Below are 23,091 nucleotides of genomic sequence, written 5' to 3'. Positions count from 1 at the left end.
ACTGAACAAATGCCAAAAATGGGCAGATGGTATCCTGAGTTGCCATTATTCAGTGACAAACTGAAACTCCCTAGAGTGCTTATTAACTGTCCAGCATTGTCTTGAACACAATTTCTTTCTCCCAGCTTTCTGGTCAGAGTGCGATCTGGCAGATGAATGAAAATTGAAACAGAGGTCTTCAGGCATGCTCTAGGAAGCAGGTACAGTTAATGGTGGTAATGTTACTGTATTCTTAATATGCATTGTAAGGGTTGGTTGTTTTCCAAAAGCACTTTCTTAGCTCCATCAGAGTCATGTACAATGTATCACTGTTGAAAAGAAGTTATAGTTCAATCAGAATTTTGTCTTTGGCCCATCACTACTGGTCACTAAGATCCCCAATGCCTGGAAGAATTAAAAGGCAGTGCAGAGAATATGCTGGGTGCAGAGGGAGACATGTTGGGCATTTGCAGAGAGCGGTTGGGGGAATGGTTGCAACACAATGAGCTATGGGCATCCCCCGCTGGCATACAGTGCCTACGGGACCACGTCCAACTGGAGCACTTTAGAACAAGCCTACTTGACATAGGGGTGAGGCTAATGCAGGGAATGAGTAAGCCATTACTGCTTCCCTAACAGCATCTGCCCTGCTGTACCTAGCTGAGCACAGCAGAGTCTCTGCCCCCTTGTTAAATGCATTCTGTTGGACTTGATTCTCAAGGCCTTTCATGAAATTGGAACACGCTACCTGGGGTGCCATGTCTCTGTGCAGCTCTGACCTTTCAAGATAACAAAGTCCCTCAGGTGACTCTGAGGGTGATACTCATGAGTGCAGGTGGTACTGGAACTGGCTTCAAGAAGTTAGAAAGACCGCAAGCCTCCTTGGCTTCAGGAAAAAACTCAAAACTCACTTCATTTTCCTCCAGCCGGGAGGGTGGTGGTGAGAGAGGGAAAGCAACTGATCTTTTAAATCCAATTCTTAGAATTTGGCAAGGTGCTCAGCCACCATCATGATGAACATGGTACAAAAGCCAGGAATAATGGAGAAATGTGCATACTCGGAGTTCTTACAGAACCTAGCGCTGTGGAGGTTTGATCTTGACTGGGGCTTCTAGATGCTATTGTAATAATAACTCTCCCAAAAAGATGACATAACCAGCGGACTGTTCAGTTTGCCTGAGAAGGACTGACAATTATAGCACCTCAAAGTGAACTCACTGCCCCTGAGGGTTCAGTAACAGCACTCAAAGAGCTGGAGTAACAGCTACCTCATTAGTTGACTGCCCTGGTAACTGATAGGGAAACTTCATTTCAGAGGACCTCAAAAGTGTTCCAAACTGCCCTGCAGAAAGAACAAACATAGCTGCAGAAGTAAAGGATTTCAGTAAGAAGCACTGTAGCACTGATTATTTTGTGACCAGGACAGGATATCTAGCATTTTGCTGAAGAAAATAAGGACCGCTCAATAGGAATTTTCAAAGTCAAAATCACAACAGAAGGGAATAGGGAGCATATAGGCATTTTTACTTGTCAACATGTTATCTGAGCACCGAAGCACAAAATATAAAAGAACCTCGTAGTTGTTATGAATTGTATAATCTCATCTTGTTTTGGGCAGGAAGAGATTAAAGGTGTCCACAGTACAGGAATTTCTAAAGAACCCTGCCATGCTGAACCAGAGCTGGTCTCAGATGTGACTAATTGCTCTCTTAAAGAGAGGAACCATTAAAAATGAGTAGTTGGGAGAGTCACTCAGGGGGTGTTTCTGTATTTATTAATTGAACTCTGAGATGTCCTTTGGTGGCTTGATGACATTTGCCTTTAATCATTTCGACCTGCTCTCTGGACACAATTTTTGGGTTGGTTCTCTATCTCTTTGCTGCAGTTTACTTGAACTAGCATATAACTAACATAAAACTTCATTTTAAAAAAGAGTTGAAAATGTATTTCACTGGACTCCAGCTAATACCACTAAACAATATTTCACATCCCTTACACGTTCTACCTCTATTAGAAAACCCAAATGTTCTATTACTATTATAATTGCTATCATCCTCTTTCCTCTCACCACACCCGACTACAGCAGCCACCTATCTTAACTTTGCCAAAGCATAGGCAAAAATCAAAATACCAAACCACTAGGAAATTATTGGAAATGAATCCCTTGACTAAGAAATGAGGTTTTTATTTTAAACATACAAAATAAGCATAACTAGGATTAAATTTACACATTTTTTTAAAATGTGCCATGTTTTATTTCTTCAGCATTTCCTCTGGCACAAATCCATCTTTGCAACAGTGTTTGCCAACTCATTTTAATTTTGGATAATTACATTTTTGCAGTTTCTAATTTGCTAATCTATAGTTGTTCTCTTGTGACTTGCAGGATTAAAAAATATATATTTGTGGTCATGATTCTCATGTTGTCCCTGATATAATTAATACATCTAAAAACCCTTAGACTGATGCTTATATTACTTCCCAAATAGCATCTCTTGAATTAGGACATACAGCATTTTATATTGTGCTCACTGCTTTGAAATGATTGATTTGAGAGACTCTCTGTTGCTAAGCAGTTAAAGTGTCAGCACATAGTAAAGTCCTCAAGGACAATACAGAACAGCCAGATTTTTTTTCCCTTCAGTTTCAATCATTTTCCGTCATCAACACCCCTGAAGTCATTGCACCAATTGCTCCTGAACCAAATTGCCGAAGTAATGCTCTATTTAACAGCACAATTTCATCTGTTGATGGGAACTACAAATTTTGGAAGAACTTCCAGGCCTGCAGCAGATGTGTGGGGGTTTTTTGTTGTTGTTGTTGTTTGTTTATTTTTTTTAAAGTCCGTTTGTTTGGCAGCCATTCCCATGTTTTTGTTTCAAACCCACTTAAGCAAGGTTAGAACAATCAAGGCAGCCTTTGCTCTTGAATGAGCCCATTGAACTCTATTTGCTGATGGCTGTCATAATTTTATTTTGCTAAAAAATACAAACAACAATTAAGAGAACCTGTCCAGCAATGATTTCTGTTCAGACAATGAAAATAGTCTATCTCATGATGTTGCATAACATGGTGCTCTGTATTTGTGCCAGTAAAAACTGTAGAAATGGCTGGGTGTGATCTGTGCTATATTCTCACTTCCTTTTTTGTGTGCTTCTCATCCAGCTTCATTGTGTTGCCTTGATCAGACTTGTACTCCCATATATATATATATATATATATATATATATATATATATATATATATATATATATATATATATATTGCAGAAGTATATCCCAGGAAATAGTTTCAGAATGTAAAACCAGAAACTTCAGAAAAGTGATGCATCTTTCATATTTGTGAACACCAACTCCTGTATCCTCTTTTTCTTAAGCAGTTATTTATATTACAGAAATGGCCAGAAAACCTAACAAGGGTTAAAGCCCCGTTATTCAGGAGTTAGCACAAACATGGAAGGCTGGCCGTGCCCTAAAGAACCTACTTGTTACTGCTTGTTTCAAATTAAATTGAGTGTGACTAGATAACTGAAGTGGAATTGGGGAGAGAAGACGAAGGCAATGGATATAAAATCATGCAGTTACATGTATTGTCTGGCTTATGTTGCCAAAGCATATGAAAAGCTGTCCTATTTTATTATTTCTTTAATTGATCAAACCATCCATGGTATCCCTGATGGCCAGACAACTCTGCCATCACAGGTTGGTTGACGACTTCTTAGCACCACAGCAGGAGTGGGTCTTGAAAGGCTTTAATTCCAAACCCCAGGGTTTATTGTCCTAGATCTGTGGACACAACTTCCATATTATAATAGGTGGCACTAGTAGCACTGCTAACAATGAAGGTTGTCTGACACTCTGTTTATAAGACCCTGTTTTCATTTGTTTAAACTTTACCAGACTTTACCCATTTGGGCTGATATTTTCCATGCCGAGTACTTCCTCAGGCTGAATTATTCTGGAAGACTTCGGCCACAGTGGTTTGACTGAGAATAGGGGAAAATAGCTTTTTGGGGGGGTCCACATTTAAAAACAAACAAACAAACAAAAAAAACCCCTGTCCAACTTTTCTTTTGAGAAACTTTAGCGCCTCCATGCTCTAGAACAGAAATGTGAAATTTGGCAGAGAGGTGGCCTTTGTGTCCAGGATGTGCTTTTTGTCATCCCCATGAAAATCTGCCCATGTGTGGCCAAATTACATGCCTCTAAATTGCACTTTCCACATACACAGTGGAGGTTTGCTAGAGCTTCAGCAAAATTCCCTGAAGACCTTGTCCCCAGATGGAGCATGCTCATTGTGGAATAAGCAGGTCTTTCCCTGCTTTTGGCAGCTCTGGGCTGGGCCAGGGCCAGGCACCAGAACTGAGAGCACGGAGTCTGTCGCACCTGTGTTCTCAATGATTTCTTACTGCCCTAAGGCAGCATGGAGGCCTGAATTGAATGCAGAGAGGACAAAAGCTGGATCTGGGAATGGTGGAAGTAGATTAGGAAAGGCACCTAAATTCTGCCATTTCCTAACTTTTGAGGGCTTGCCAGTGCAATTTTGCAATCTTGACAGGAATTTTTTTTCTGGGTATAATTATTTCTATATGGTGCCTAAAGTGTGGGAGCTGCTTTCCAGATGGTGAGTAGACATGGTCCCTGCCTCCAGCACCTGATCTAAAAGGAGTTGAGAGGGCTCAGGATCAATCCCTTAATAGATAACATTTAGCATGTCTTCTGCTTTTTTAAGTGAGAATTTCTAAAAGTATATTTACTATCCCCCTGGTTTCCCACATTTTTGTTTCAGTGAAAGGGAAGAATTAGAAGTGAGTTTTAATAAAGAACTTGAAGGGGAGAATTTGAATATAGAGTGAACCATGTCAGTGGGAGTGATCCTGGTATAAGGACTATAGGACATAAAACTGGAATCATGAGTGGAAGACTAAGGGTGAAAAGGACCTGTTTGTCAACATGACCTTTTTATGCAGGATTGTTTAGCCCATGAGGTTGAATGACTATTCCTATGCTACTTTCTTTAAAAGAGAAATTGCCAGAGATAGCTGTTAGGATGGTTCTTTCTGAAGGGGAAAGATTCCTTATTTTATAATTCAGGGAGTCTTGTTAGTTGAAAATGATAAAAGGCCAGATTCCAAACTGGTGTAAATTGGCATAGCTCCACTGACATGGTGGGTGCAGGGGGGGGGGGGAATAGTATAGGATTTGATGTAAAGAATATTGTATCCAATTGAAACTGCCTGGAAATTTCAAAAGGCAAAATATAAAGACACAAAACACTCAGGCATCCACATTCCATGGTGATAAGTGCAGCAGAAGCAGATCTTGATGGATTACCTGTACCCATCCATGATTCTCTGCATATTAGAGTTATTAATTCTCAAGGGAGACATGTTCATCTTTCCTTTTGGTCTCACTCATGATACCTCCTAATAAGGAAAGCAATTGGATTTCCATGTTGTACAAAATGTGTCTCACACTCCTAGACCAGAAGGGACCATCATGATTATCTAGTCTGACCTCCTGCACGTTGCTAGCCACAGAACCTCACCCACCCAGAGGCCCATAACCTTTGGTTGAGTTACTGAAGTCCTAAAATCTTGATTTAAAGACTTCATATTACAGAGAATCCACCATTTACTCTAGTTCAAACCAGCAGGTGACCCAGGCCCCACAGGAAGGCCAAAAATAAATACATAAATAAATAACCCGCCCCCAAGGTCTCTGACAATCAGACCTGGGGGGAAATTCCTTCCTGATTCCAAATATAGCCATCTCTTAGACTCTGAGCATGTGGGCGGGACCCACCAAGCAGACACCAGGGAAATAATTTTTTGTAGTAACTCAGTATGTCTACACTACAACTAGATACCTGTGCTTGGCCCATGCCAGCTAATGGGCTCGGGCTGCAGGGCTCTTTAATTGCAGTGTAAACATCTAAAATTGGGCTGGAGCCTGGGCTCTAGGACCCTGTGAGGGGGTAGGATCCCAGAGCTCAGGTTGCAGCCTGAGCCCAAATGTCTATATCATTGTTAAACAGTCCCACAAGCCTGACTCAGCTGGCAGGGGCCAGCCTTGGGTATTTAATGGCAGTGTAGACATAGCCTCAGTCCTCTCCATCTAATCTCCAATCTCCACCTGTAGAAGATATTTGCCAATAGTAATCGTGGATTGACCATATGTCCTTTTAGGCAATCGCATTGTACCATCTCCTCCATAAATTATCAAGCCCAGTCTTAAAACAAATTAGGTTTTTTGCCTCCTAATTTTGCCCAGATTAGGTTTTTTTCCCCTCTTGGGAAGCTGTTCAGAACTTCACTCTTTTGCTTGTTAGAAACCTTCATCTAATTTCAAGCCTAAACTTATTGATGGCCAGTTTATATTCATTTGTTCTTGTGCCAGAATTAGCCTTTGGCTTAAATAATTCCTCTTTGTCCCTGGTGTTTATCCCTCTAATGAATTTATAGAGAGAAGTCATATCTTCTCTCATCCTTCATTTTGTTAGGTTAAACAAGCCAAGCTCCTTAAATCTCCTCTTATAAGGTAGGTTGTCCATTTCTCTGATCTTCCTACTATCCCTTTTCTGCACCTGTCCAGATTGAATTCACCTTTATTAAACATGGAAAACCAGAATTGCATACAGTATTCCACTTCCCTATTTCTACTGGAAATACCTAGCCAAATCCAGCCTAGGATTGCATTAGCCTTTTTCATGGCCACATCACATTGGCAGCTCATAGTCATCTGTGATCAACAAATACACCTAAATCTTTCTTCTCTCACTTCCAACTGATATGTCTCCAGTTTATAGAAAAAAATTTTTTGTTAGTCTGTAAATGCATGACCTTGCACTCTGCACTATTAAATTTCGTCCCATTTCTATTACTCCTGTTTTCAGAGTCATCCAAATCTCCTTTTAATGACATTCCAGTCCTCCATATGGGCAATACCTCCCAAGCTTCTGTCATCACAAATTTTAGCACACTCCCACTCTTTGTGCCAAGCTCATTAATTAAAATGTTAAATAAGATTGGTCCCAAGACAGACCCTGAGGAACTCCACCAGTACCCTCCCTCCAGCCTGACAGATCACCTTTCAGTATAACCCATGGAAGTCTCTCCTTTACTCCTTTACTCTCCTTACTTTCAACAATGAAACCCCCTTAAAAATATTAACTAGCCAACATACTAGGAAAGCTAGCTTTGTAACAGAAATTTCAAACTCAGTCTCTCAACTTTCCAGAACAGTGATCCATTCAAAATATTGCTTCAGGAAACCACTATTTCTTTTAGCACTACAGAAGTTTTTTGGATGGGGGGGAGGGCGTTTTAAAGTGAGACACAGACAAAAAAAAAACAACCCAACCCACCAATCAATGGTGCCATTAGCCTTGGTGTATTTCACGTCTGTATTGATGCAAACTGAAGAATAATTAAAATAGTTGGGTCAGAAGAGAGAGTGAATACTCAACTCTCTCCAATTGGCTCAATGTTGGCCACTTGGCCGCTGCTTGGCTCAACGTTATGTTGCCATGTTGCAATGAGTTTTTAATAAAAGGGAAAGGAAAAATGTCAGCTCACCAAGTACATCTGATATTTTGATAGCCTCATCAGCAGCAGCTATTTTTTTTGGCATTAAGCAGCTGTGGCACTTGTTTTTATTTTGCTGCCAGTTAGCTCTGTTTCTATCTTTTTGTATATCCCATTACAATGATTATAAGTGATGGTGAAAAAAATCAATAGAAAGGCATGTTGTAGCCTACATGACCATGAACCCAGTTCTTCAAATACCACTTTAGAGTGCAAGCTCTTATTTCATCGTAATTGGACATGCAAGAGAAAATCCTTCATTTTGTAGCTTTCAGTTTAGGAGATTGTTCATCTGTTTCTACTCAGGTTTTCTCCCTCCAAATTAAACAGAGTTCTATTTAATAAACTAGTCCCTCACTCTAATAATAAAAATAAAAAAACTAAGTGCACTGCCTTAGCCATGATGCAGACTCCCTCATATATCTTTGAAGGTTTTTCAGCCTTGATGTTTACCACCATGGTGCTGTTTAGAGGGCAAATGAGGATATAGAGCAGACTGTTTAGTCCTCTGCTACTTGTGTCCTGAAACAAGACTTGAGCCTCGGTTTTCGGATCTAGAAGACTAGTGCACTAAACCGTTGATGTGGCTCCTCAAGTGGCTGTGCACTTTCTATGAGATCTTAAGTGACGTTAATTTTCATTGTCTTCAGTGGGAGTTAAAATCTTAGTGTATGTCTACACTAGAAGTGCACTCCAACCCTAACCAGTGCAGAACAGAGCAGGACAACTACCTTTGGGAGAGTGCCACCACTTTTTTTTGTCCCAATTATAACCCATGGAGTCAAAGGGCCAGAGGAATGGTGCATCTGTGACCTACCCAGGGGCATCAAATCCCACAGAAGACAGCAGGGCATCCACCCCCAGAGCAGTAGGGATCAGGTGTGCACCAATAGTGATTATGGGTCTGGGCAGCTTCTTCACTGGTTGCTGTTCTTCTCCGTGCATGTATTTAAATGAAAGCTGAGATCCTGATGATTCTGGCAGTTGAGGCGGTTACAGGTGTGCTCTATAAATAAGCTGGGGAGGGGGGTGTAACATATATAAAATAGTTAATAGAGAAGGTGCCAATAGATGGCACTCAAGAGTATGTAGCATAGTTCCTGAGTTTTGTAAGACCAACAGAGTTGCTTGTTGTCCTCTGGCAGCTCTTTACACCTTGACAGCAGCTCTAAGAAGATGCCTATTGTGTCTCCTCCTCAATTTGGCCATGCCCAATTGTGTATCTGAACCCTACTGAGGAGAAGCCAAGTTTGAGGAGCCCAGCAAAGCCTATGTGCAGATGTTCACAATCTGATCCTTTGAGTGACATCTCACTTTGGCATCTCTAGCTCAGAGCTTGGTTTGTGGGTGGAGCTTGGGAGAGTATCACTACTTTTATTTTTTCCAACTCAAGCCCTGACTTTTCTCCTATGGCTGGTGGAAAGCTTCTCAGAATAGTACCTTTCAGCAGGGGCGCCATTCAGGGGGGCAGGAGCCCTCCCCCCTTGAGTTTGTACAGGAGGTCTGATTGCAGCACTGGTCCTAGCCCCAGTCAACTTGTGTGAGTTCTGCAGAGGAGAAGGGCTGCTCCCAGCTTGTGCCCCTGAGGCAGGGAGTCAGTATCTTGTTTACAAGCGGAGGCAGGGTAATTAAGATAAGAAAGGGCTAGTGATTAGATTAAGGATCTAGAAGCCATTAGATGACCCTGTAGATTGGGAGGAGGGGGGTGCTGAAGAGAGAATGGAGGGAACTCCGAAGAAATACAGCCAATCCCTCTGAGCCCAGGTTACATTCAGAAAAGAGGGAGATGTGAGATGTCTGGATGGAGATGCTGACTGTAATAGAAGTTTTACCTGTTTAAGGCAGATTCGACCCTCCAACTTTTCTTCAAGAGGAAGAGCTTCCCAGAGTTCCTGTGCCTGTTTATTTTCTTTCCCTGCCTGCAGTGGCCCTCATATACCTCAGAAGACTCAATATTTTCTCAACTTTAAAATGTGGGATTTTCTTGGTGTTTGGTTTTTAAATATTCTCCTGTGAGAACTGCATTGCCATGTTGTGTGTAAGAGTGTGGAAAGTGACTAGCCTTTAAACAGAAGTGAAAGGCAGTGTTGCCAACTCTCATGATTTTGTCATGAGTCTCATGATGATGATTTTCCTTAAATCCCCAGCTCCTGGAGCCAAGTGGACATGTGGTGATTTCAGCCTTTGTTCTTAAAGGAAAAGTAAGTTTCTAGCCCTCATGGCTGTGGAGAAAGCTTCAAAATGTGACCCCCCAGTGCGCCCTGCTTTTTGAGCCTTTAGAAGGCAAATAAAAAGAACATCAAATCTATTATTTGTACATAATCTCATGATTTTAAGCCAATCTCATGATTTTAGGTAAGCCTGATTTATGATTTTGGATTTGGGGTTGGCAATACTGTAAAAGTGACTTGAAAGTATCAGTTCCGCTCCTGTTTCAAGTCAGTTTCTAATCTATTATTTGTAGTCTGGTAACACCCCCTGTAACTGCAGGAGCAGTATAAACCCACAGGGCCTTGCCCTAGTGGGATGCTTCCAAAAGTTAAACGATCTAGATCAAGCTTAGTGAACTTCAAAAAGTAAGTAACCTAAATGACAGAAAGTAAGCTAGATTTTTCTACCATTGTTTCAATTGTTATATTCAAGCGTTCGTAACAAAGGAAGACCATACATTAAAAATGTAAAACTAACCAGTGTCTCTTAAGTGACTTGACACAAGATGTCAGAACATGTTAGTACTGGAGGTGAGTGGATCTAATATTTATTTATTTTTCTTTCTTTATATAGGAATGACAGGAATGCTCCTGTCAGTCAATTTCTAAGTTACTATCTGCAAAACAAACAAACAAAAAACAAACAAACAAACAAACAAAAAAAACCCTAGAATTTTCAGGTGCCTAAGTAGCCCCTGGACTCACGATTAAATTTGCCTCCTTCCCACCAAAATCTGAAATGGCACACCTGCCTTTCAGCAGCATTTCAGATATGGCCCACCTCCACTCTTTCCACTTTGCTACTTGGCTGTGCTTTTCAGTGGGTTAAACTGATCACTTCCAATTCACTTCTTAAACACAACCTTAGATTTTTTTTAAATTGTGGATGCTCAGTGGCTTGTGCAAAATGCATGTGCACTATTTTGTGAAACTGTGATAATTGCATACACAGCTGGCAAGTGAGCCGACTACGGTCATTTGTTTGTAAATGCAAGCACTGTTAACAGAATGTGCAAATTAAGCATGAGCATCTTTAGACATGCACAGCTGTAAAATTCCAAACTAAAATTAAATCTGTCCACAAAGCCCACTTATGTGATTTACTAGCTGCCTTCCTGCAAAGGGGATCAAGATCTTCATTGCAATGCACAGTCCACTATTTGCTAGGGAGAATGAGAAATCTCTGCAAATGCCCCAGTGTGCTTTGTCCTTACAGTGCTACCACCCATGGGAGGTTTTACTTCCACAAAAAAAGTCATTGTTGCAGAAGGATAATTTGTGTGGGATCAAAGGTTCAAGAGCCTTAGGACAGTATTTGAAAGGGAATCTCACTACAATGGTAGAACGTCTCCTTGCCTCCTTTAGCCGAGTGGATAACATTTCTTCTGGCCACTTTTATGTCTGGATTTGCCACCTAAGCTCTTGATGTATCAAATGCAGCTGCATACTAAGTGAAGCTCACACAATTTGCTCCAAGTATTTATCACCAGGCCTGGTAAGAGAATATTGGTTGAACAATTTGATACATTTCATGGTCTCTCTTAAAAATATTATTTTTTACCAGTATTTAACAACACTGTTTGCCCAGCTTTCTCTGTTGGTGTCAGCAGGAAGAAAATTGCTGGCCAAAACTATACTCTGTTATATTGATTTAGTGATTAGTGTCATCTTCATCTTGAGTTTTAGTAATTTGTATTTATTAACTTGAACACTGTTATTACATTTTTCAGTTCTTACACCAGCATTAAAGGTGTACAAGCTGTTCCTATTAACTTCATGCTGGCTGAAAGCAGCTGTCTTGTAAAAGGCATGCGGCTTAAAATGGAGAGATCTTTAAACAGTGTCAGACTGGATGTTATCATTTTTTATTGTCCAGAGAATGTACTTAATCTGTAACAAAGAAACATTTCATTTCCTGCCTCTGGATTGTTTAGCCTTGTATGTGGCTAAATACTCTGAGCCTAATTCTTATCTCATTTATCCCAGTTTTACACTGATTTCAATGAAACTACTCCTGATTTTACATTGAGAGGAGAATCCAGTCCACTGCAGTGACTTAATTCGGTATCAGCAGGATGGAGTGGCTCTGGGGGTGTAATGAGGGCATACGAAGCCCACAGTGGGCAACAGACAGTTAATGAGCTCATGTGGGATCAAGTGGCCCTGCCCTGACACATCTGTGACAGATTTCAGACTTGGAGAGAGGAGCTTAAGAGGGAGAAACCTAGCCCACGTGGTGGTAGACCAGAGAGGTGAGCAGGTCTCCAGTCCTCCGTTCCTAGAACAAGGACTGGCTAAAAGTAAGAACTCCTCAGAAGACCGCTTCCTACTGGCCCTGCCTGAAGAGAGGGAGGAAGGCTTGATGCTGATCCACTTGTGTGAAGGGACTATTCTCTTACACTAGTCAGTGGGCCTAGCTGAGGCCACAGCTCAACAGAAGCTCTCCAAAAGGCAGGAGTTTTCCACATCTGTGGGACCATTTTGTTTGTGTTTGACAAGCCACTGTAAGGGGTAGTCTATTAAGGACTCACCAAGAGGGCTGAGCCTTTTACGACTATGCTCAGAGGCACAATGATGGAAAGGAACTGGGGTCTAGGCCCTTCTCTTGGCGTCTAACTGGCTCTGGGAGCAGTAACAGCAGAGCCCCTTCTCCGTTGGTGTGATGAAGAGGTGGCCAGGGCCGGGCCGAGTTTGATTGGGCTCTGACCGTATGTACCAGCTTGCAACACCGCTCAGATTTGGGGTGACCAGGCAGGTAATCTGGGTCTCTTTCTAGCAAAATTCTGGCTGCACCCCTGACTATACTGGCATAGTAGAACAGCTGGACACTACAGAGCAGAAGCCCACATGAGTCCTGGAGTCTGGCAGTAGGGGGCACTCTGGGGTAGGAATCCCAGTGACAGGTGCAACCTGTCCCGCACATTAATACGGATTTAAACCTTATAGTCATCAGGCAGTTGCTTTCCACCAGGATGAGGCTCCTTTGGCTAAAGTGGTGCAAGTTCTGCGGAGCCTTCCACTTAAGCTTCCCTTAATCACTACTTGACACGTTTTTTGGTATTTTTATCCATAAATTATCTTCGTATACACACCACATTTGTTGGTGTTCCTGCTACCACACACATCTGTTCCCTCTCTAAAATTACATGTAGTGCGGACAGATTTATTTTGGTTTTTCTCTCCAGTCTGCTGGAGTTAAGGCCTTTGTACTGCTGGATAACGTTGGCAGACTGGGGCCTGGTCTATACTTACCAGCAAATTCGGCGGCAGTCACTGGGAGTTACGCAAGCTATGTAGAGTAGCTTGTGTAACTTACGTCAACATCCTAAAGTCTGTTCTGCTCACCGTCTCCACTACGCTGCACCGACGGGAAATGTGTACCCGTTGACGCAGAGCTACGCTTTTTGTGGAGGTGGTTTTACTAAATCGATTGCCGCTCTTCACTTCCGCTCATTTGATCCAGATAAATCGATTTGACAGCTGCAAGTTTGCCACCATCAGTGAAGACATACCCTGGGTCCCTTGGGGAGCTCTGAATGGGATTCACCCAAGGTGTTGGTGGCATCTGTGAAATGAGTTCAGCTCAGTGACAGTTCTTAGCAGATTTGCTACTTTTGTTGGGAGACTCAGGCTTGTAGACTGAACTGCCTTCGGGATTCCTCCCAGAACAGGGTTGGGCACATCTGACAGAGCAGGGGCCTTTAACACAGCCACGGTACCTGCGGTTCCCCTTCAGCACTATCTGCCTAGAAACTTGCACTGGCAATAAATTTACTTTGGAGAAAATAATTAAGACCTACAGCCTCCTCCTAAGTATGATTTTCAAATAAGTCTAATTCAGCCTGGTAGCACAGTACCTTGCCTTCCAGAAGATTGAGAGTTAGGAGGTGCCTGAATATTCCCCGTCCCTCCCTACTGCCAGCTGATCTGGGGGCTGTCATTAATATTACCTTTGACTAGATACTTTTCCAGTGATGCCACAAGCTAGAGACCATGGTGAAGGACTCACAGTTCCAGTCACCCCAGACAATTAGGCTGAGCCTGGACAGGGGCCAAGCACTGTTGCGCCTAAATAAGAATGAGATCAAAATGAGATTTAAGCAATAAGTGTTTAACCAAGCTTAGAATAAGACCTGAGTTTTCAGAAAATGACTCATCATGCAGGCTCAGCGGGTGCAATGCTTTGAGATGTTGTCTTGAAGGCTGGCTCACCAGATGCATGAATGAACCAACTAAAAACAAAACCAGTGCCGGAATTAAAGTTAATTTTTACATTTAAAACCCCTAAAATCTTCTATACATTGCCTTTGTAATTTGGGACTTTCTTCTTTTTAATTTTTAAAAATGCAAAAGTATGAATCCTCTATTTTTACTTTTCCAACCTCACGGGAAGGCAGATGCAGTGCCAACTTCTCATGACCATAGCCACCATTGGCATGACAAACGCAAACCAGATATTGCACGTTTTCAACTTCCTATCTCATGCAAGACAAATGCGCTTCACACTATATCAGCTACATCCTATTTCTTTTCATTTCAGTGACAGACAATATGATTTAGCCTAACACCATGGAAGCAGCTTTAATATAACTTAATGCAACAACTAGAATTCAAACACAAATGCCTTATTACTGTATCTCACTATAGCAGTACGTTCCGCTGAAAAATATTGCATCTGGTTCCTGCAAGTTGTCAGTCATGCAAATCCAAAACCAAATAATTCTGAAATATATTTTGTACACCTCTTTTTACCAAGCATTTTTTCCTTCACCTTGATACACTCATCTCTAATCTAGGACATGCACAGAGTCCTTCAATATTTAATTTTATTGTTGAAAAACAAAATATTTTTACCATGACAGCGTGATGGATGGCCCAAAAAGCATCCATTGCATACGCTGTTGACTACGTGCCATTACTATTTGACCGACTCACCAAACAGCCCAGCTGGAAAGTTGCCCGTTTGGCACATAATTGCTCATTAGCAGCTTCCCCTTTGTAAAGAATAAAGCAGGTGAAATCCTGTATGGTTCCAGGTTTGAGGAACTGAAACCACATCTGGTCAAAGGCCAGACAGTGTGCGGGTGTGGAATGAGGAAAAAGCTTGCACGGTTTATTTAAAGATGATTTCAATCTCATGGAAAAGGCTTTTGTACTTAGTGAATATTTGGCATCTGAACTATTGGGAGGTGGTGGTTTCAGTGGCATGAAGCAGGCTTTTTTTTGTCTTTTTAACTCAGGCAACTTTTTGGAAGCTTAAAGCAACAGCCTATTAAATCAGGATCACTGGTAATAAAAATATAGTCGGCTAGTATTTCCTAATAGAGATACCCCTCCACACCCCAAAGCTCACCCTATTTTCCAAATCCCTGCAACGCTGGCAGGCTGGGATTAAATGGAACCTGCATGCAATGCAATGTGAAAACCTACCTGATGAGGTTGTGTCAAATAAAAGCACCTCTGGTTTTCTCATCTCTACTAAGTCAATTTACAAAATTGATCTATTATTGCTTTCCCACTTTGGTTACCCTGTCCCAGCTTGATGCATTCCCAGCTCGTTAGAAAAGACACCAGACTCTGTTCTTTGGATTGGGTCTGTTCCAGTCAGAGCATCCTCTTCAGAACATGAAATCCATTGATCTAGGCTAGGCTGTGGAGCATGGGAAGAGTGCTCAGAAGTAACACCTGTTTGACTTCCAAGAGATCTATTTTTAATCCCAAGTAATTTTCCTCAATCCTCTTATGACAATATAACTCTTTCTCTGACACTTGTGATCACTCAGCAAAGGTCACTGTAGAATAACACAAAGCTGCTTGCACATCTAAGAACTAATCTCACAATCCCTTTGGGAGCTTGTAAACTTCTCACCTCCATAATAATAACTCAGCACACTTTCTGCAAACCAATTTGCTAACATTGATGATTTAATTCATCACACTGTTGTGAGGAAGGTAAATGTCATCTCCATCCTGAGGCAGAGAGGCCAAATTTTCAAATACGCTCAGTATCCATGGGGGCAGATTTTCAAAAGTGCTTAGCATCCAGCAACTCCCTTTCTTTCTTTTCCCCCTCTTGCCCCCTCCATATGAGAAACATGGATTCTTATTCTGACCATCTGTCCTTGCTCCTTGCTCCTATGTTGTCTTGGAAAGTCATTTAGGGCCAGATTTTCAAAAGAGTTCAGCACCCAGAAACTCACTACGCACGCATGCACACACACACACTATATACGTACCCATTCTGCAGAGAAGAGCAGAAAGTTGGAATATGTACCCAGGTTTCCCATGGCTTTATCACTAAACCATTGAGTTTCCTCACTCTATACATGTTTTAAAGAGAAACCGGTCACTTGGCACTGCACTTTGTTAAATATATTTGTCTACCTGCAGACTAGAGATATAGTGAGAAAATACCTGCCATTGCGTCTGAGACAGAATTTGATTTTCCCCATTAGAGGAATCTCTGGGTTTTGATTTACAAAACTTGGCAGCTGAATTTAAAATACTTGCAAAATTTCATCTAATTTCAGTTACTTCTTAAATTGTCACCATCTGCAACTTAAAACATCAACATTTCATTTTTTAGTTTTCTTGTCTCTTCCTTTCTTCCCAGCCCCCACTCCAAAGCAAACTCTGCCTTTTTCTCCCCTTTCTTCCTGTCTTGAGTGAATATGCTGTTGCTCACAAGGAAGAAACTAAGACAGAGAAGCATCTCCATGGAAGCAGAACTCTAGCTTAAATGCTGATGTATTGGTGTTTTGCCGCTCATAAAATAGATGTGCTAGCACTTGGGATTTAAGGAAGAGCAAAACAATGAGGTAACCAGATGGAAAGTTGAGTAAAATACTTCTACTGATACATTAAAATATGTATTTTTCATTTAATGGTATCTTATTGCTGTATATTCCCTGTTAAAATTCATTATTCAGTGTGTGACATCTCAGTTAGCAGCTGTGGAGATTATTATGTTGTCACTGAGAATTGTGACTTCAGATGGGAAATAAACAGCAGAAATGGAGGAAACATTAAGCCACAAGGATCCCGTTTTTACACAGATTTCATTAAGACTGAGGGAAGAGACACAACCTTGTGATTTAGAAGCTTTCTAAATAAGTCCTTTTCCATAACTTCCTGTGAGCCATCAGCTGCTCTTTGATACATGTGTGCTTTGTCTATGCAGCTTGTAGATGAAACTGAAAGATGGAAGAAGCATCCAGGCTGATAGTAAATGTGTTTGGATTAATACAGACCAAATTTGACACTTCAGGTACCATGGGCAAGTGAGGGGAGTCACATCTGGTTCACAGCAACCTTTAATTTCTGCCATGCTTATTACGTATGTGGCCTTGTGTCTATGGATAATAAGAACTTCCTCAGGCCCCATCTCGGAGCAGCTACTCCTCTTTCCCCCACTCCCAATGGGAGGGATTAACATGCCTTCCCATGAAGTTTGTTGGGGCTGGTCCAAGGTGGAGGGTGCTGAAATGTTTCTTTCTCCCCCCGCGCAGGAATTGAATTCTTTTGCTGTGCATCATCCAGCTGAAATTCGCTCATAATTTGGCTCAGCTTTGCTGAAAGCTTCATGAGCCTTGTCTAAGTTTGGGTTAGTGGCAAAAGCCAAAATCTGGAAAGTTTTTTGCTTGGTTTCTCTTATGAAAATTGCACAGAGCTCCATTGATTGACCCTGCTGCCTCTACAGCATCGATCCTATCCCTGGCTGACATCTTCAACTTTGGAAGTTGCCTTCATTTTCCAGAGAAAAGTATGTTCATGAGGTATTTTTGGATGGCACATATGTAATCTCCTGTAAAAAATGAAGTGATCTATTTAATTCCCAATATTTACTGTCTTTACATTTCTGTCAGCATCAGCCACAAAGAACAGACATTTTTTACTTGTTTAATCTTCATTTATGTGATCTAAAGACCTCTAACCAAAATCACAGGAGGGTAAAAAACAAAGTAGCTTCTCTTTCACCTTGAAGAAAAGTGACTGTAAGAAGGAAAAAGTTTTAGAATGGTTCTCAAAGCTGTGTGCAAGCTACGTTGAAGTGTTATTGTCTGTTGATCGTTTTATTTTATGTTTAGTTTCTGATAAAATGTGGACTTTGCATCATGTAAAGTGTATTTAGACTCTTTGCTCAGGTGAAAAACGAACCCTTATCTGTGCCAGCGTTAAAGTGTACAGGAGGGAAGCCGAGACAATCGCACAGGCTGCCAATGGAAATAACTGCTGGTAGGTTTTACTGTGTGTTTTAATTGAAATCACATAAAGCACAGGCAGATATTGTGAGTTCTTTCTGAGGGGAAAAGTGGTAGAAAGGCCATTGTGACATTAGAAAGGGTGTAACAGTACAGGAAGTATTTATCCTGTCTATAAGCTAAGGACTTGTCTATACTGCATGATAAAACACTTTAGAGGTGGTGATTTGGAAATCACTCTAATATGTTGCTCTCTAACTGCCCTGTATAGACCCTGCTGTGGTATGCTCTAAATAATACCTAGTTCATGTTAATAGGACCACGTTAACATGAGTAGATACCTTTATAGAGCATGCCAACAGGTTCTACATGGGGCAGTTAGAGCACAACACATTAGAATCCTGTAAAACTCTTTGCCACACCACATAAGAAGCCCTTAATCTGTGCGTGTGCGTGCATACACACAGAGGAAATCAGGCTCTTCACAACTTTCAGAGATGACCTATATTGCTAACAGTTGGTGGAGACTCTCCTTTAGGTGAAAATGGAGGAGCCTATGTTTCCTCATTGTGTCAAGGTAGCCTAAGCAGTCATGATGTGCAGTGCAATAATAACTGTGAAGTCCTTGGTGGCCGAAGATTTGTTATAAAATGATTGCTGCCTCTTTAAGCATGAACTGGGCATGAAATAGATATTGCTGGATTGGTGCCATAGAAAGTAGGCAGTACAAGCAGATGAATTAGTTACTGGAGGGGAAGTCACCAGCTCAGGTACTATTTAGGGAATATTTTTGGATAAAGCTAATATGAGGTAGCATTACTGACCTAGATATGAGGCAGTACTTGTGGGCTAAGGCTAAGAGGAGGGAAGTCTAGATCAGATGAGCATTTAGTTACAATGTTAGTAGCAACAATCAGGAGCTGAGCTGGGGACAAGGTAAATAGCAAAGTCAAAACAAGGTAGAAAATGTTGGCACCAGTGTGAGGTAATGCCACTGCAACTGTGGAAAGAATGCCAGCTTCATTAAATGGTAGATCCTGATGAACTGGTTCTGACTCAGAGATTGCTGGCTGAGGTAGAGGTTGATGCTGTTGGGTCCAGTAAAAATTAAATAATTTATTCAGGTACAGGGCAGATTCTACTAGTTCAAAGGCAATTATCTCAGAACAAAAGCAGAGAACACTGCCACAGAGAGAGAGAGAGAGTAAAGACTAGAGCGGTTTGAAAATGCAGGAAAAAAAATGTTTGTTTTGATGAAATGTTGACTTTACAAAAAGCACCCGCCACTTGGCAAGCTGGTCAAAAAGCAGGCCCCCAAAAAAAAATTCACAAAAAAACTTGAATTGAAAAACTTTGCCCAGCTCTCAGAAAGCCACGGATAGAACTTGCTGGCTCTTACATGCTTAATTGCATCTACAGAGTAGGGCGGATGGCTTAGGTAAAGAAAGGTGAGGCCAGTGGGTTCAGGGTCAAGGTCAACAACACTGATTCAAGCACAGAATACCACTCGTGGCTGAAGATGGAGCCATGCCATTGGCTAGGGAACAGGCCTCTAGACCAGATAGAAAATGGTGCTGTCAGTTGTGGAATTCTTCCCAAAGCTCCTTCTAAGCTCTAAAATTGGTATGGCTTTGATAACAGAAGTACATTTACATGCTCTACAACTTTTCTTCCTCTCAGATAACAGACATGCAACAGAGGCTTGTGAGCAGAGGATTGGCTACTTACCATTTGTCTACATGGTGTGGCAAAGTGCATCGGGCTTGTGTGATTTGTATAACTCTCTGGCATGCTGTGCCCTGCATAGACCCTGCTGGTGTGCCCTAAAAGATATCTAGTTTGCTGGTGTTCTTGGGTATGTGGAGTCTACAAAGGACAGGTAGAGCTCAACACCTCTGGTGTGCTTTGCCAAACTGTGTAGACAAGTCCTTCTCCTTGCCTCTATCAAACTGCCTACGGCTCCTCTTTGTGATGTCTACTCTACTGCCCATGCTGTATAAAAATGTATTGTCTTCTGCAAACCAATTTAAGACCTAAGATAGGACTATAGTGATGATATCAACCCTGCAGAGTTAGGTGATGCACTGGGTAGTTATTGAATAGCCTTTCAATTTCTAAATCTGGTCACAGCTGCAAAATGAGTATAGAGTGGTGGTGGAGGGCATGTCTCCTCCTAAGCCCCTTTTGTCCAAACTAGAATTCCACTTCAAAGTTCAGCACTACTCACACCTCAGAAGGGACTGGATGCTTTAAGGCAGGACTGAGAAGCAGGACCCACGCTATTCTCAGCTACAATAGCAAATTGAGAGTTAGCCAAAAAAATTCAAACTTCAAAGTTTTCTAGCATAAAGAAAAGAGACACATTTTTTTTCTCTCTCTCTCACACACACACACACACATGCACTTCCTGTTACATTTTGGGGGTCCAATATATAGGAACAACTTTTTATTTTACTTATACAGTAATAGGCTTGGCTAATATAATACTAAAGTAATCAAGGTCATCACTCGGCTAATAATTTATAATGCTGAGGAGATTGCTTCTGTTCTCATATTTTTAAAAAAAATTAATGTTCTTTGTAACAAGCTAACATTGTGATTGTGATATGCATGTCACCAGTATGATGAGAGGTGACTAATCCATTTTAAAGGGTGCTATAAAGGATAATTCCATCTAATCTTCCTTAGCAACTGAACATTTTATCTCACTAATCCTTGAAGAATTTCAGACCTTCATCTCCCATTTGCAAATCATTGTTACAATACAAACTTTTATTAATTAGTACGCTTTTTAAAGTACTGTAAGGCTGCTCCGTTCAGTTTCAGAATAGGATTTCTAAAGTGGGTGGCTCATGTTGAATGCTCTGAAATATTTTACCTTAATGTTAGTTTGTAGAAGCATTGCTATTCCCTGAGATCATAGCAAAGAGATTTATGTTAACACACTGACCCTACTTAGAGTTTAGATACTGTACAGCCTGAAGAATGGTAACAGAGGAGAGAGATGCAATGAATAAAAGTGCTGTCTTGCCAAAGAATCATCTCAAAAGATTCAATGGAACAAGAGGATAAATAAATTGAGGTCTGTAGATGATTCCCTGTTTCTCCCCTCACTTCCCCCATCTCAGAAAATTAAGAAAAAATTATACTAACCTATAAGTTTTAGGTGGAGATTTTTATGCTAAAAAACAGCTATTACCTCCAATACTGGAGTATATGTGTATACATGTATAAAAGCCCGAGGGCTAGAAAACCTAGAGGAATGGAGGAGGAGGAAAGCCAGCTCTTGCTGGCTCTATTTACGTGAATTGTAATGTTTAAATATAATTCCACCTGAGTGTTGTTTTGGTTGGAACTTGTTTATGTTCTGATAAGTGTATGTGATAGACTATTTATTTTTATCATGAAACTATGCAGGATATGCGCTGGGTGAGGGTCATCCTGAGTGCATGGACGTTTGGTGGGTTAATGAAGCTCAGGCTCAGAAAGTAAATAGGAGAAAGGTTTCCACCTCAAAGCTAAGGAGCGCTATCCAGGATCCCTCCGTCCTGCTTTGCACTGGGTTCCCCACCTGGAGGTTCTGCTCTCTGTGTGGAGGAAGCCGCTAGGCTAGACCAGGCAGCAGCAGTAAGAGCAGAGCTGGATTCACAGAGTGGCTGGAGGCAATACTGAGCTGACGTCACAATGTCTCAGCCCACCCAGGCTGGAGGAAGCAGAGCTGCAATTGCTGAACTGGACCTGACAGCTGCACAGTGGTGCAGGGCCCAGTTTTCACTGGACAGGAGCAAGTCCATGGAAAAGAGCTGCCACTAGCTGCTCTTGACTACCACTGGAACTGACTTAACTCGCTAGTGGGGTTTTAGGTGGGTGGAGTTTGTGTGGGACAGAATTCTGTATCTTCGTAAGCTAGATCGTTATTATCTAGGACTGGGGCGTTGGTTGAATTCCTGGCGTATTGATTTAGGTTTCCAGTTTCTTTTATGCAAATAATAAGATATTTGTGTTCCCATGCTCCCAAGAACTCCTGAGTACTTACAAATGGGAGGAAAATGTCTCCAAAAGTTACAGGGGAGGTTTTATTTTAATTGCCCAGTAACAGGAATAAGAATATAAGAATGGCCATGCTGGGTCAGGACCAATGGTCCATCTAGCCCAGTATCCTGTTTTCTGATAATGGCCTGTACCAGTTCCTTCAGAGGGAAAGAACAGAACAGGGCAGTTTTGAGTGATCCATCCCCTGGCGTCCAGTCCCAGCTTCTGGCAGTCAGAGGTTTAGGGACACCCAGAGCATGGGGTTGCATCCCTGGCCATCCGTCCATTGATGTACCTATCCTCCATGAACTTCTCTAATTCTTTTTGAACCCATTTTATACTTTTGGCCTTCAGAACATCCCCTGACAATGAGTTTCACAGGTTGACTGTGCAATGTGTGAAGCAGTACTTCCTGATTGTTTGTTTTAAACCTGCTGCCTATTAATTTCATTGGGTGACCCCTGGTTCTTGTGTTATGTGAAGGGGGCAAACAGCACTTATTCACTTTCTCCACATCATTCATGATTTTATAGACCTTTCTTGTATCCTCACTCCCCTTCCCCTTAGAAAAGAAATGACTTTTTCTTTTCTAAGGTGAACAGTCCAAGTCTTTTGTCTTTCCTCCAGTGGAAGCTGTTCCATACCCCTAATCATTTCTGTTGCCCTTGTCTGTACTATCTCCAATTCTAACATGTCTTTTTTTTAAATGGGGCAACCAGGACTGTACTTGGTATTGGGCATACCAGGGATTTATATAGTGACATTATGATATTTTCTGTCTTATTTTCTGTCCCTTTCCTAGCATTGTTAGCTTTTTTTGACTGCCACTGCACATTAAGCAAATGGTTTCAGAGAGCTATCCACAATGGCTCCAAGATCTCTTTCTTGAGAGGTAACAGCTAGTTTAGACCCCATCGTTTTGTATGTATAGTTGTGATTGATTTCTAATGGACCTTTTTCTTTAAAAAAATACGGCTCTGTGTGAAGTCATGAGCCATAGTTTCCTTTTAGAGAAGCACCTCTAGAGAGAGTGGAACCAGCCGTTTCTGCCATTAGTACCTGTGAGAAGTATTATTTGCGTATA

At 41.5% G+C, this 23,091-nt stretch overlaps 1 long non-coding RNA gene across 1 annotated transcript in view; it reads left to right on the top strand.

Moving 5' to 3' along the window:
• Nucleotides 1–23,091, top strand: part of LOC137165567 (uncharacterized) — a 48,880-nt gene that overhangs the window by 3,017 nt on the left and 22,772 nt on the right. The window contains exon 2 of the long non-coding RNA XR_010923424.1: nucleotides 126–200. This is a non-coding gene — a long non-coding RNA (uncharacterized lncRNA). The remainder of the gene's footprint in view (nucleotides 1–125; nucleotides 201–23,091) is intronic.

This window comes from Emydura macquarii, unplaced genomic scaffold (genome assembly GCF_026122565.2).
Source record: "Emydura macquarii macquarii isolate MOO-44397 ecotype Brisbane River unplaced genomic scaffold, CSIRO-AGI_Emac_v2 contig_2768, whole genome shotgun sequence".
NCBI classification, from domain to species: Eukaryota; Metazoa; Chordata; order Testudines; family Chelidae; genus Emydura; species Emydura macquarii.
Note: the sequence above shows the minus strand (reverse complement) of the source record. Positions and strands in the feature narration are given on the sequence as shown.